General features: G+C 38.9%; 1 protein-coding gene across 8 annotated transcripts in view; it reads left to right on the top strand.

Moving 5' to 3' along the window:
• Positions 1 to 16,263, top strand: part of MYO6 (myosin VI) — a 152,934-nt gene that overhangs the window by 20,846 nt on the left and 115,825 nt on the right. Inside the window, exon 2 of one of the 8 annotated variants that reach the window (XM_058435045.1) lies at positions 5,152 to 5,269. The exons of 6 other annotated variants lie outside the window; for them this stretch is intronic. The gene's annotated coding sequence lies outside the window, so the exon portion shown is untranslated. Of the gene's footprint in view, positions 1 to 5,151; positions 5,270 to 9,760; positions 9,776 to 16,263 lie in introns of those variants that run through there. One more of the 8 variants, XM_058435055.1, reaches the window with a different exon arrangement.

The following is a 16,263-nucleotide window of genomic DNA, read 5'->3' as shown; positions in this document are numbered from 1 at the left end:
CTCATACACTGTCCCCCACCCCTGTCACACAGTTTAAAGCCTTCTCTTTCACATAGATAATTTTGTAAGTCTGAATAGCCTAATTTAGATAAACTTTCTTTGTAGTTCCATTAGAAAACTCTCCATTTTGAGCGCTTGCTTAGGTTTTAATATGAAGGAAACATTTTACATTAGGAATCATTGTTTTACTAACCTTACTGACAAAAAGAAATAGTGATGAGGAAGTGACTGAAACCAGTTCAGACAGTATCGAGCATCCAGATGCTACAAGGGTTGAGAACAGACAGGACTAAGAACACAGGTGGAGAAGTCAGCTCTGAAAAGAGTTGTGGATCACCTTCAGGTACAGATGGATGAAGTTACCGATGTGTTTTCAGTTGGAGAGGCAGAGTGTCGAGGAATTTTATACCTATGGTGTTGTATTTTTCTGTCAGGTAGGCATTAGGTCATCTTGATTTTCTATAGGATGGAGATAATATTGGGCCTTTCAATGAAGTGCTAAAGTTTTGAGATATTTGAACTGTGTTGGTGATCTTTATAATTTTAGTAAGTACACTTATTATTAAAGCATATTGTTCAGTTATCCTGTTCAAATAATTGGATTTTTAAGTGTATTTACTTGGCTTTTCAGAAAATGTTTAAATTGATTCTGTGAGGTAGGAAAGTGATTATAGGTTTATCTATATGTGTTTTTGATAGTCAAAAAAAGATGAAGTAATTGTAATAATTGTGACATAGAATCCATTAGAAGTGAAATAATATAGTTGGTGCAAATGCTATGCTAGTGATAAACATGAGTGGTGAGAATGAAACAGATTCTTCCCAATTTGAAATTTCATATTCTGGTAGGGCAGGCTGCTTACATGTGAGGATATTTTTAACACTTGATTGAATTTCTCCAAACTTTATATAAAATAATGAGTATCCAATTATAATCAGTAGTAAATAAAAAGTGGAATGTTTGACTTAACACTGAACTCTGCAGCTGAACCATTGTGGAGAAACTAAGGTTTGGAATGACAGCCACACAAGTTAGAGAAGATTTTAGGAAATTGGAATTGATTACCTTGAAAGAAATAAGACTAATGAGGTGATTCAGACATGTTTCAAATGCAGAAGGTAGTGATCATGTATCAATCAGTATTTTTTGGTGAAAACAGTAGAAGGCTTGATCTTCAGCTGCACTCTGAGGGATTTTAGACTAGTTAGTTAGTTTATTCATTGAGAGTTGTTTGCCTGCTATGTAGAGGCACAATGCCAGGATTGAGAGATGGATTTGTGAGCAGTACAGACACAGTTCCACCATCATCAAGCTTATGTTCCAGTAGGGAGATTGACATTAAACAACCTTTTATCATATGGTTATGCTTCAGTGGAGAAGTTCTGTGGGTGCTATGAAACCATATTAGGGAGGAAAGATGTGAGAAAGAGCAGTGTAAGATGGTGGCAAAACGTTAGGATGGGTGACGGAATACCTCTGTGAACTAATCAGGCCTCTTTAAAAATTCACCCTTCCCAAACTACAAAATCAACTTATTTGTTCATTGTGGAAAATCCACAAAACCAAAATGAAGTGAATAAGAATCTTTGATATTTCTATTACATAGAGATAATCACTAGTTTTTTAGAAGGCCTTAAAAATTAAATGCATTTTCATCTTTATAAGGTGACTGGGAAATTTCATTTCTAGACCTGGAATTTATGGTTGTTGTTTCTCTGACTAATGCTGCTGTATCAAGAAGAGTAATTATAATGATACTATTGTAACACCTTGCTATAGCCCCACTTAGTAATTGCTTGATGGATTATGTAAATGAATGTTTGTTCATAGTCCAAAGCAAATAGTTTTTTGAGATGTTAAATATAACAGGTAATATAAATGCTTTTTTACATAATAAAATATAATGAATTTATTTTTACATAATAAAATGGTATATATTTATTTTTCTAGGTGAATATAATTTAACAGCGTGATAGTTAATATTTTTGTACCAAATAGGATTAATGATTTTTATTAATCATTAATTAATATTATTAAATGATTAATAAAAATCATAAATTTAAATATATATAAATTTAAATAATTGATAGACCCATAATCCAGTAGTTTGAATAAAGTTATCTTTACTTTTGACATGTTCTTTTCATGCATTTCTGTGTCTTTCTACCACTAAATTGCTGATATTCATTTACTTTCCATTGGATCTTTTTTGCTACCATTAGAGAATGAACGCAATTTAATGTTTTATGTGACCATTTAGCCCTTTAAATATTGAAATACATTAAAGCAAAGTGGATGTTTTTACTTTTCATGTAACAATTGTCTTTTTTCCTTTAAAAAAGTAGCTTCTTAAATAATAGTTAAAATTTTATGGTATATTTGTTAGAGATTTTCCTTAATGAGGAAAATCAAGGAATTGAAGTCTTCCCCTTAGCTTTAATTTTAATCCCTTCCCCCCAATTTTATGAAGTGGTGCTTAAAACTGGGGGAGTTTATTGAGAAATTATTATTATTATTACTATATATATATTTTTTGACACAGTCTCACTCTGTCACCCAGGCTGGAGTGCAATGGCACGATCTCGGCTCATTGCAACCTCTTGTCTCCCAGGTTCAAGCGATTCTCCTGCCTCAGCCTCCCGAGTAGCTGAGATTGCAGTCACACGCCACCATACCTGGCTAATTTTTGTATGTTTAGTAGAGATAGGGTTTCACCATGTTGGCTAGGGTGGTCTCAAACTCCTGACCTCAGGTGATCTGCCCACCTCAGCCTCCCAAAGTGTTGGGATTACAGGCATGAGCCACCACGCCCGGTGAGAAATTATTTTATGTATACAAGATTATCCTTTGATATTATCATTTATACATTGTAAAGAAGGTGCCATTATACATTGTAAAGCAGTGCCAATAGTCCCAATAGTACAGTGAGTTCTCTCCATTAAGTATAATCCTCCCAGGACTTGGGATTTGTGGTTGCCATGTTGCCACTGGTAAGGTTAGAGTCTGCGTAATAGCCGAGCTGAGCAAATTCTTCCATGGCAGGCACAGAAGAAATCGTGCAGGTCACCTCTGGGTCAGGAACTTATACAGAAGATAATGCTGCCTTGGCCTCTGGCATTGGGGGTTGGGCTGGCCCTTGTCTCTGGATGCTTCAAATGAGACGCATTGGCAACTGTCCAAATTGGAAATAAACCTCTCAGGTTCCAGGCCTCCCTTGGCTCTGAGGGCTGTGTACGGGAGTCAGCAGCATCTGGGGTGGATGCCTGCTTTACCAAAGATCAGTCTCCAACCTTGAGGGCCGTGTTGCTTATCTGTTGACAGTTGGGGAGCAGATTGCCAAATACAGGTCAGGAGGTGTATATGACCTATAAAAGGGTCTTCTCCTTTTCCAGTTAGGCTGCTCAGGGCTTCAGCTTTATTCAGTTGTTCAGTTTTATTTTGTTATTGCTTAACAATTCTGATGTCTAGTTAAAGTTTAGTAATGCATTGGTTTGAGGGAATATGGTCTGAATCACAAATCCACAGAGCTACCATTATGCAGGGATGGAAAGTGGCTTTTTAATGGAGTTGACTAATCTGTTCCTAATATGAGTAATTAGTGATATTTACAAGGTAGCTTGAATCCTGATAGGCAGAGCACACTGGTGTTTTTTGTTTTGTTTTCATGGAATGAGTAGCGTATCATTTCTCTAAGATTTTATCCTACTCATCTTTTAATACTCCGTTCAAAATGGAGTTCCTGTGTCCTGGTCCTTGTCCTTCACTGCTCCCCCGAACACCATTTCTAGGACTACTTTATGTCAGTACTATAAATATTGGTGTACATTGTGGTGTACTTGTCTTTCTCCTTTTGTAAGTTGTAAACGCTTGATTTTATTCTTGTGTCTTCAGGGCCTAGTACTTTTCCCTGCTGTAATAGATGCTCCATAAATGTCTATCCAATAAATAATTTTATCCTGTGCACTGTGAATATATTGTCACTTCTTTTAAATATTGTTTTCTCCAAATATAAATTCTAGGCCATTCCATCAACATACAATTTCTCAGAGGTGATAAGGTTGGGCTAGTCAAGGACTTAATGAGCCAGGGAAATTATAATATTATTTTTTAAAAAAGAATACTAGCAGCAATGGTTAGAAAGGGTTAAAGCCCCATAAATCTTTTTGAATAACATCTGTTTACATTGTGTTTATTTTAAGTTAATCAGCTAAAAAGCAAATGCGTCCTTTTGCCAACCAGAAATCAAAATAATACAGCGGTTGGCATTCCCCTAGGCCACCACCTGGTTGCTCTTCTCTATTTAGAAACTAAGCACTACTGTCATTTTAGTGTGCATATGTCTGTCTTTTACTTACATTTTTAGTCTTGTAGAAACACGCAGTTCGTGTGTGTCTGTGTGTGTGTGTGTGTGTGTGTGTTTGTGTGTGTTTTGGTAGAGGTGGGGTCTTGCTGTGTTTCCCAGGCTGGTCTCAAATTCCTGGCCTTAAGCAATGCTCCCACCTTGGCCTCCCAAAGTGCTGAAACTGTAGGTCCGAGCCACTGTGCCTGGCCTTGTATGTGTTTTTTGTTTGTTTGTTTTTTTAACATGAAAGATCTTGTACTCCACAAAATGTTTTACAATTCTAATTTTTTATGTAACAATAGCTCATGTTGGAAGATAAAGATCCACCTTACTTTAAAAAATTATTGCATGACTCTCTGTCCAGATACAGCATAGTTTACAAAACCATTTTTTTTATTGATAGGCATTCAGATGGTTTATGGTTTTTCCTCTCTTAACAGTGCTTCAGCAGATATCCCTGGTGTGTACTAAGAAATACTGGTTCAGAGGATTTACCAGTTTATAGTCTCAAAGTGAGAACAACTCAGTGTGACAGGTTTTTAATTTTCATAACTGTGATGGATGAGAAAAGTATCTCATTGTTAAATATATTAATATCTTTTTTAAGGGTACATATCAGAATTTACGCTTGTGTCTTCAGGGCCTAGTACTCCCAAGCTCAAGTGATAAAGATGGATAAAATATGGTTTTCTGGCATAATTATTTACACAAATGTGGCTGGCTGTTTGAAACACAGACTTTGTGTTTAAAAGATTTTTTTAAAAAGTTGAGTTTGTGATTTCTTTCTTTCTTTTTTTTTTTGAAACAGGGTCTCACTGTGTCACCTGCGCTGGAGTGCAGTGGCACAATTTCAGTTCACTGCAACTTTGACTTCCTGGGCTCAGATGATCCTGGCACCTCAGTCTCCCCAGTAGCTTGGACTACAGGTGTGTGCCACCACACCCAGCTAATTTTTGTATATATATATATTTTTTTTTTGTGGAGACAAGGTTTCGCTGTGTTGCCCAGGCTGGTCTCAAACTTTAGGGCTCAAGCAGTCTGCCCCCTGTGGCCTCCCAAAGTGCTAGAATTATAGGCATGAACCACTGCACCCAGCCAAGTTTGTGATTTTATATGAAGAAACACTTATTCCCTGCCCCAAATTCATTTTAGTTTAGCTTTATTTGACTTATAATACAAAGAAAAAAGTATTCTTTGTTCTTCAGTTTCCAGAATGAAATTATTTGAAGGCCAAGACCATGGGAGACAGTTTCAAACTTGAAAAAACACAGTTTGTTTAAGACAGCATAGAATCAAGACACCATATTATATTCTGATTTAGAGAAATGGATATTTTGATTGTCAGTTACTTATAATGGCCAAGGTATAAGACACCTTACAAATATTGTACAATATGGTATTTTTTTTTAAATTTAAAAATTGAAACAGAGTCTTGCTATATTGCCCAAGCTGATCTTAAACTCCTGGGCTTGAGTGATCATCCTGTTACACTCTCCTGAGTAGCTGGATTACAGACGTGCATCACCACACCCAGTGAATATAGTATATTGTCTTCTATATTTTATGGTTTCTTAAGAATTTCGCAGTAAGTCGTTTTGTTTAATTGCTTTATGGTATTTTGTTTATATGTCTTGTATTGGCTTAGTGAATATAAGTAAAATAAATAGTTCTAAAAAATTTCTGACCGGGCACAGTGGCTCACGCCTGTAATCCCAGCACTTTGGGAGGCCGAGGCAGGCAGATGATGAGGTCAGGAGATTGAGACCATCCTGGCTAACATGGTGAAACCCCTTCTCTACTAAAAAATACAAAAAAAATTAGCCAGGCGTGATGGCGGGCGCCTGTAGTCCCAGCTACTCAGGAGGCTGAGGCGGGAGAATGGCTTGAACCTGGGAGGCGGAGCTTGCATTGAGCCCAGTTAGTGCCACTGCACTCCAGCCTGGGCGATAGAGCGAGACTCCGTCTCAAAAAAAAAAAAAATTTCTGCCTTTTTCTAATTTCCCGAAGAGAAAAAAAAGGCATTGAAAGTGAACCAGAATATAAGCTAATTATTCTCCTAATTACTTCTGTTGCCATTTGAGTTTGTTTGCTAATGAAATTCTTTTTTTAAATACTTAAAAAAAAATAGAGGCCAGCTGAGGTGGCTCACGCCTGTAATCCCAGTATTTTGAGAGGCTGCGACAGGAAGATCCTTTGAGCCCAGGAGTTCAGACCAGCCTGGGCAACATAAATCCTATCTCTACAAAAAAAACAAATAAAAAATCAGCCAGGTATGGTGACGCATGCCTGTAGTCCTAGCTGCTTGGGAGGCTGAGATGGGAAGATTGCTTGAGCCCAGGAGGTTGAGGCTGCAGTGAACCATGATCCCGCCAATGCATTCCAGGCTGGATGACAGAGTGAGACTTTGTCTCCAAAAAAAAAAAAAAAAAAAAGAGAGATAGGATTTGGCTACATTGTTCAGTCTGGTCTGGTCTCCAGCTCATGACCTCAAGTGATCCTTCCATCTTGGCCTCACAAAGTGCTGGGATTATAGGCACATGCCACTGTGCCTGGTGTAAATTCTTAATAAAGAATGAGGGCGGGCGCAGTGGCTCACACCTATAATCCCAGCGCTTTGGGATGCCGAGGTGGTCCGATTACCTGAGGTCAGGAGTTTGAGAACAGCCTGGCCAACGTGGTGAAACCCCATCTCCATTAAAAATGAAAATAGCCAGGCGTGGTAGCGAGTGCCTGTGGTCCCAACTACTTGGGAGGCTGAGGCAGGAGAATCGCTTGAACCCAGGAGGTGGAAGTTGTAGTGAGCCAAGATTGTGCCACTGCACTCCAGCCTGGGTGACAGAGTGAGATTCCGTCCGAAAAAAAAAAAAAAATTCTTAATAAAAATTGTTGTTTTAAAAAAATGCATTTTAAGACAGCATATTTGTTTTAATTGACTGAGTTGTCTTTCATTTTTGATACTTTATTGTAATGTGTCATTTTCACTTTAGGAGCTATATATTGTGTTCATTAACCTTAGTGTTTTCTTTTTTAAGATTCTTTTTCTATGGCTGTTGAAAAAGAAAAGTAGAAAGAAACAGGTTTTATGCTTTAGTCATTTCATGTGGTAATTATTACAGATCTCTCATTTCTCCCTTGCCTGCTATTCGTTTAGTTTACAGTGCTAAATGACTTACCTTTTTCTTAACCAGTTTGTTGCTGTAGCTTGTTACACTTTTCATTCTTGCTCTGTTATCCCATCTCTAGATTCAAGTTTCCTTTTTCTTCTTTCTTTCCCTTTTAAGACTGTTTTTATGTGTCCTTATTTTCTTGCCCCGTATCTGTTACTGCTGTACATACTATCTCTTAAGGTGAAAACAAATTCTGTCTGGCCAAGGATTCTGGATTCTGACTGTCTTAATGGACCTCTTTGAAATCTACTTGTTGCAAAATAATTGGGTAATGGGGGCTGGAGGTCTAGAAAAAAAAATTGGGTAGTGGCAAAGATTATTGTTAAATTAGCACACTTTAAATATGTGATGTGGCCAGGTGCAGTGGCTCATGCCTGTAATCCCAGCACTTTGGGAGGCTGAGGGTGGCGGATCATCTGAGGTCAGGAGTTCGAGACCAGCCTGGCCAACATGGCAAAACCCTGTCTCTACTAAAAAATAACAAAAATTAGCTGGGTGTAGTAGTGCGCACCTGTAATCCCAGCTACTTGGGAGGCTGAGGCAGAAGAATCACTGTAACCCAGGAGGCAGAGATTGCAGCGAGTCGAGATTGTGCCACTGCACTCCAGCCTGGGTGACTGAGTGAGACTCTATCTCAAAAATAAATAAAATAAAACAAATATGTGATGTGAAAATGTTACTTTTTTTTTTGTTCTTTATAGAGACAGTGTAAGGTATATGCTGGATTTGAAGTTTTGTAAAGATAAACTAATACTGATATACATCTGTTCCCAGAAACTTTAATCTTTTCTGAAACTTTGTTACAGGTTTTAACTGAACATAGAGCTATGTTTAGCCATTTGGGTTGAAGAGGGCATTTACTACTCATCCCTTCAGTCAACAAATATTTAATAATTCCCTGTATATGATATACTATGTTAGATACTGGCTGCTTATGAATAAGCAGTATGTAATTCTGGTCCTTAAACTCTAAGGAGAGATTAAACTTTTTTTTTTTTTTTTTAAGATAGAGTCTTGCTGTGTCACCCAGGCTGGAGTGCAGTGGTTTGATCTCAGCTCACTGCAACCTCCACCTCCCAGGTTCAAGTGATTCTCCTGCCCCAGCCTCCCGAGTAGAGTAGCTGGGACTATAGGTGCACACCACCACGCTCGGCTAATTTTTGTATTTTTAGTAGAGACAGGGTTTCACCATGTTGGCCAGGTCGGTCTCAAACTCCTGACCTCAAGTGATCTGCCCACCTCAGCCTCCCAAAGTGCTGGGATTACAAGCATAAGCCACCGTGCCCAGCTGAGATTAAAATTTAATAACAAAATTGGGCCTTGGGCATCTAAAAGGTCAGTAAAATTGATTATTTTGACAATAAAGTAGAAAACAAAGCAGAGAGAGACTAACGCTATGTAAAGTTAAAAGTAGGTTCATAGAAAGGGGTACCTAATCCTGAGAAGGGTTAGAGTGAATGACTTCGGGGAGGAGGAGAGATTTGCTTAATTTTTGAAGCAGAGAGTAGAAATGCAATACGGGAAGAATAGGGGAGAGGTCTTTCTGGCAGGAGTACAAATTGTGTGCATGGAATGGTGACTCTTCAATGGCCTTTGTACACAGCACATATGCTATGTGTAGAGGATACCCTTGGATAATTTGACCTATGCTGTAACAGTGAGAGGGATATTTTTTGAGTTCCTCCATCTCCAGCATGGAGTTGACACATTGATCTCTGCTGGGGATAACTCAGCTTTCCAGGTTTTCAAGGTTGCATGTGTTTCCTCCAGTGTCGTTTGGAGAAACTGTTTCTATTCAAGATAAGACAAGACAAAGGGGGCTCTGTGGGTGGCTCATGCCTGTAATCCCAGCACATTGGGAGGAGTTCAGCGAACAGCCTGGCCAATGTGGTGAAATCCCGTCTCTACTAAAAATAGAAAAATTAGCCGGGTGTGGTGGGCACCTGTACTCCCAGCTATTCGGGCGGCTGAGTCAGGAGAATCACTTGAACCTGGGAGGTGGAGCCTGCAGTGAGCCGAGATCGTGCCACTGCACTCCAGCCTGGGCGACTAAGCAAGACTCCGTCTCAAAAAAAAAAAAAAAAAAAAAAAAAAAAAAAAACCCCAAAAAAAAAAAAAAAAAAAAAAAAAAAAAAAAAAGGTAAGACAAAGGGATGGGGAGACTGCCGTGTCACCTAAACCACACGTGGACAGATGAGGACTGGGGCTGGAGTTCAGAGTGAAACTAATTATTCTGAGTAACCTTACTCTAAATATTATAGTGAGGTGAGTCATATAAAGTATGGGCAGGAAATTGAGATGACTTTGGGATGGGTTACGCAGTTCTTTGGCTTAATGAAAATTTCAAAAAACATATTTTCTTTTGCATTTTGAATCTGACCTTGTGCTGGGGATTTTGTTTGAATTTAGTGATAGACTGAAATGCAATTACTATACACATTACCTTAATGTGTATCAGTTTAAAATAGTTTTATATTGTCCCAGATTTTGTGGATTTATCTTGGTTTCTTATACCAAGATAAATTCACCTTATACTGTCTTATACCATCTCTTCCCTTATTATATTCAAGATTCTTATTGCTGCTGCTTCCACATAATTTTTTTTTAATTCTTTTTTTTTTTGGAGGGGGCAGGACAGCATGAATGTATTTTTTTTTAATTCTTTACAGCTGGTTAAAAGGAAAAATGGAAAGAAAAAGGTTTATACTTGAGTCATTTCATATGGTGATTATTACAGATCTCTAATTTCTTCCTTGCCTGCTATTCATTTAGTTTTCAGTGCTGAATGTCTTACCGTTCTCTTAACCAGTTTGTTGCTCTGCTTGTTACACTTTTCATTCTTGCTCTGTTATCCCATCTCTAGATTCAAGTTTCCTTTCTCTTCTTTCTCTTTTCCCTTTTTAGCCTGTTTTTATGTGTCCTTGTTTTCTTGCCCTTTATCTGTTATTGCTGTGCATACTATCTCTTAAGCTGAAAACAAATTCTCTCTGTCTGGCCAAGGATTCTGACTGTCTTTGTGGATGGACCTCTCTGAAATTTACTTGTTGCAAATTTAGCTTTTCACAAAAGAACAAGTGATAGTCCTTGATAATCCTCAGTTAGCTCGTTAGCTTTTTTTTTTTGTTTTTGAGAAGACAGGGTCTTGCTTTGTCACCCAGGCTGGAGTGCAGTGGCATGATCGCAGCTCACTGCAGCCTTGATCTCCTAGGCTCAAGTGATCCTCCCACCTCAGTCTCTGGAGTAGCTGGGACTACAGGCATGCGCCACCATGCCCAGCTAATTTTTAATTTTTTTTTGTAGAGATGGGGTCTTGCTATGTTGCCCAAGCTGGTCTGGAACTCCTGGGCTTAAGCGATCCCCTTCCCTTGCCCTCCCCAAATTCTGGGATTACAGGTATTAGCCACCGAGCCTGGCCTCCCAGATAGATTTTTAGTCTCTCTTTCCTCAGAGTGCCTCTAGTTTTCTCCTAAAGTTTTAGTTTTTCTATCCTTTGGAAAATAGCCTATAGGCACAAGGTCTTGTTTTGATTTTGAATGGGAAATATTGCCTGGGTCACATGGTTAGGTTCACTGAACCGGTAACCCAACTTGTGGAAATTAGGACGTTGAAGTAGACGTGTTAAGTGGGGCTTTCAGCATTTCTCCCTTTTTCTCTTCCGGTATTTTGATGATGGCTCACAGGGTAGAGGTCTTTATTTTAATAATGACATATTTTCCAGAAGGGATAGTTTCCATCTCTGAGATGGCATTTGATATCTTTTTTTTTTTTTTTTTTTTTGCCATTTAAAATATCCCACTTGCCTCAGTAATGTTGACACATACCATAATTAGTAAGGGCCTCGGGCTGTGTCTAAAAGGTCAATAACATCGATTATTTTGACAATAAAGTCAAGGTTCCTCTATTAATGCCTAGGATCCACCTATCATTTTGATGATCATTTAGTGTTTGCAGGCATTATGAAAGAGTTGGAAATTTATCATCTAGACCACAACATAATTACATGACCTTTATTTGTGAATTTTTTAAGCTGAGGGGAGCAAAAAGGCTGTGTATTAGGAAGAGGTCAGATTTCTGCCTTATGGTTGATGGGAAGAGGAAAGAAGTTTGAATATAGTTCTTGTTTATCAGAGTTTGCCTTAAGGGGGATCATGGTGGAAGGACTTTTTTATTTTTATTTATTATTTATTTATTTATGAGACAGAGTCTTGCTCTGTTTCCCAGGTTGGAGTGCGGTGGTGCCATCTCTGCTCCCTACAACCTGTGCCTCCCGGGTTCAAGTGATTCTCCTGCCTCAGCCTCCCAAGTAGCTGGGATCACAGGTGCATGCCACCATGCCTGGCTAATTTTTTGTATTTTTAGTAGAGACGGGGTTTCACCGTGTTAGCCAGGATGGTCTCCATCTCCTGACATCGTCATCTGCCCACCTCGGGCTCCCAAAGTGCTGGGATTACAGGTGTGAGCCACCGTGCCCAGCCATGACTTTTTATATGAGTAGCATGAGAGATCCTGAATGGGGGAGACTTTATTTGAGGGACTTGGAATTGGGAGGGAAGTTTGAAAAAAAAAAAATAGGATTGGACACAGAGAATGGAAGTGAAGTTGAAAGCCAGAATTAGGAATGTAATAGAATCAGGCTGGGGAAAGCCCGCATTCCATAGGATGTGGCAGTATGGAGAAGAGCAAAGTGAAAGGGAAGTTTGCCCGGCACGGTGGCTCACGCCTGTAATCCCAGCACTTTGGAGGGCCAAGGCGGGTGGATCACGAGGTCAGGAGATCGAGACCATCCTGGCTAACACGGTGAAACCCCGTCTCTACTAAAAATACAAAAACAAAATTAGCCGGGCGTGATGGCGGGCGCCTGTAGTCCCAGTTACTCGGGAGGCTGAGGCAGGAGAATGGCGTGAACCCGGGAGGCGGAGCTTGCAGTGAGCCGAGGTCGCACCACTGTGCTCCAGCCTGGGGGACAGAGTGAGACTCCGTCTCAAAAAAAAAAAAAAAAAAAAAAAGGCAAAGAAAAAGATGAGGGTGGAGCTGAGGAATAAAGTATCAGCTGAAGACTGAGGGATGTAGCTTTAGTTTAAAACTTAGTTTAATTTGTTAATCCTTGGAATTGGTAGGGGGCAGTGTAATGATGTAAAGAGTTACTTTATAATTCCTTATGCTTTTAGTATTCAGTGCACACTTTCATTTGTTCTCCAAATATGGATTTATATAGTGTTTTTAATTAAGTAAATGTAAATTTTCATTTATTCATTTAGTCATTTATTCAAGGGATATTTTATTGAGCATCAACTCTATGCCAGGCTCTTACAACTCAGGAAAAGGGAGAGACAGGGATGTACATTAATTGCTGTCTGTTCTATTGCTGGGCAAACAGAGGAATGAATTCAGTATAATGTACAAGTTACATTGGTTTTATATGTAGCTTTTCCCAGGCCAATCTTTGGAAGCACAGAGTAGCAAGCTTTCTCCTATTTAAAAAGAAAGTCATAAGAATAGCTGGAAATTATGCTGAAATGTATTCTTTTGGAGGAAGTAGTATAGTGTAGTAATTAAGAACACAAGTTCTTAATTTGTCAAATTTATACATCTTTTCCTTTGTGATTAATGTTGTTTTGGATCCTAGTTTTTTGTTTTGTTTTGTTTTTTGGTCTTTTTTTTTTTTTTGGAGACTGGGTATCACTGTGTTGTCCACATTAGACTGCAGTGGCTATTCACAGGCGTGACTGCAGCCTCGAAATCCTGGGCTCAAGCGATCCTCCCGTGGAGCTGGGAATATAGGCACGTGCTACCACTGCCTGGCTTTTGCGTTCTGTTAATTTTTTTTTCCTATTGTGAGGTCATGAAGGTAGTCTCCTATACAAACTTATAGAAGCTTTATTGTTTGCTTTTCACATGTAGATTTATGACCCACCTATGTATAATTTTTGTATATGATGTGCAGTAGGACTCAAATTTTATTTTTTACCTCCAAGTGGATATCCAGTTGTCCCCGTGGCATTTATTGAAAAGTTCATCTTTCCCCATTATCTGCATTGCCTACTTCTGTTGTAAATTAAATCAAGTAAATATTTATATATTTATTTTTTAAATGAAAACAATTTTTTTTTGAGATGGAGTCTTGCTCTGTTGCCCAGGCTGGAGTGCAGTGGTGCGATCCTGGCTCACTGCAACCTCCGTCTCCCGGGTTCAAGTGATTCTCCTGCCTCAGCCTCCTGAGTAGCTGGGATTACAGGCACCTGCTACCACGCCCAGCTAAATTTTTTTGTGTGTGTGTTTTTAGTAGAGACAGAGTTTCACCACGTTGGCCAGGCTGGTCGCAAACTCCTGACTTCGGGTGATCTGCCCGCCTCGGCTTCCCAAAGTGCTGGGATTACAGGTGTGAGCTACTGTGCCCAGCCTATATATTTATATATATAAATCTTTGCTATTTTTCCTTGGTCTGTCTATTTATACACTGTTACCACACTGTTTTGTTGTGGCTTTATAGTAAATCTTTTCTTCCTGTCTAGGTCTTCTCGAAGAATGTCTTGGCTATTCTTGGCCTTTGCATTTCTGCATACGTTTTAGAATAAGCTTGTCAAGTTCCCCGAAGAAAATCTGTTGAAATTTTAATTGGGATTGCATTCAACCTAGAGATCATGTTGGAGAGAACTGACATTTTCAGTGGTATTGAGTCTTCTCACCTAAGATCATAGTGTGTTGCTTACTTTATTTAGGTCTTTGTTAATTTAATAATGTTTTATAGTTTCTTTGTAGTGTTCATATATATTTGTTCTTTTCATTTTTATTTTGCTCTTAATTTCGTATTTCCAGAAGGACTGCAAGGGCTGTACTGTACAGTGAATTCCTGCATACCCTTTACCCAGATTTCTCAGATGAACACCTTACCACATTTTCTTTATCATTTTCTCTTTCTTTGTACATATACATACATATACACACATGTCTTGCACAACTTTTTTTCTGCACTTTTTGACTGTAAGTTGACATGCTGTCCCTTTACCCCTAAATACTTCAGTGTGTATTTCTTGATAGCAGAATCATTATCTCACCTGACCATAGGTAACAGTTATCACTACTATAATTTAAAATCTGCAGACTGTATTTGGAGTTCACAGGTTGTCTGAAGCATGTCATTCATAGCAAAGATAAGTCCCAGATTCTGCGTTGCATTCACTTGTTATGTGCTTTAGTCTCGCGTCATCTGGAATAGTTATTTATCTTTCTTTGTGTTTCACGACCTTAAAATTTTTGAAGAGTTCAGGCCATTTATTTTGTAAAGATGCCTATGCAGTGACATAGCACTACACACCCACTAGAAAGGCTAAAATGTTTTACACTTACACTACTAAATGCTAGCAAGGATGTCAAACAATTGGAACTCTCATATGTTGCTTACCGTACTACTGGGAATCCTACTCCCAGGTATTTATCCAAGAGCAATGTCTACACAAAGACTTACATGTGAATATTTGTAGCAGCCTTATTAATAGTTATCCCAAATTGGAAACAATTCCAGCATCTATCAGCAAATCAACAGATAAGCAAATAATCCCATGCAGTGAAAAACTACTCAGCAGTAAATAGAACCCAACTACTGATAGCCACAACAACATGGATGAATCTCACAAGCATTATGCTAAGTAAAAGACACCAGAACTCAGGAATACATGATTCCATATATATGAAATTCTAGAACAGGCAAAACTAATCTCCATAATAACAGAAATCAGATAAGTGGTGGCCAGGAACTAAGAAAGGCAAATGAAATTGACTACAAAGGGGGCATGAGGGAACTTTTTGGGGGAATGGAACTATTCTATATATATATATATATATATATATATGGGAATGGAACTATTCTCTCTCTCTCTCTATATATATATATTTTTTTTTTTTTTTTTTTTGAGACAGTCTTGCTCTGTTGCCCAGGCTGGAGTGCAGTGGCGCAATCATGGCTCACTGCAGCCTTAACCTCCTGGGATCAAGTGATCCTCCCACTTCATCTTCCCAAGTAGCTGGGACTACAGGTATGCACCACCATACCCAGCTAATTTTTAAGTTTTTTGTAGAGATAGGAGTCTCACTATGTTGGCCAGGATTGTCTTGAACTCCTGGGTCAAGTAATTCTCTTACCTTGGCCTCCCAAACTTGTGGGATTACAGTTTGAGCCACCATGCCCGGCCTATTCTGTATCTTGAACTGTACTCCTAAGAAGTTAAATTTTACTATATGTAAATTATACCTCAACAAATGTGACTTTAAAAAATCATTAGAATTTGGCACATTAACAGTGCAAAAGTTTCCAGCCTGGGCAACATGGTGAAAAAACACAAAAGATTAGCTGGGTGTGGTGGTGGGCGCTTGTGGTCCCAGCTACTTGGAAGGCTGAGGCATTAGAATCACTTGAACCTGGGAGGTGGAAGTTGCAGTGAGCCAAGATCGTGCCACTGCACTCCAGCCTGGGCAACTGAACAAGACTCCATCTCAAAATAAACAAACAAAAAGTCATTCCAGAACCACGTTCTGCCATCATCTTTCCCTGAGCTTCTCCTGCCTCAGCCCAATCTCCTCCCACCAGTCTTTCTCACCTTTATTCCCACTGTGTCCCCCACACACTCTTCCACCAGATCCTGAAAAAAATGATATTGCTTGTATTTATTTATGTTCTTCCCACTAAACTGAAGCACCCTGATGGTGGGGATATCTGATTCATGTAATGTAATACCAGCTAATTTTTGTATTTTTAG

This window comes from Hylobates moloch, unplaced genomic scaffold (genome assembly GCF_009828535.3).
Source record: "Hylobates moloch isolate HMO894 unplaced genomic scaffold, HMol_V3 SCAFFOLD_2, whole genome shotgun sequence".
Lineage (NCBI taxonomy): Eukaryota > Metazoa > Chordata > Mammalia > Primates > Hylobatidae > Hylobates > Hylobates moloch.
This window is presented reverse-complemented; position numbering and strand designations above follow the sequence as displayed.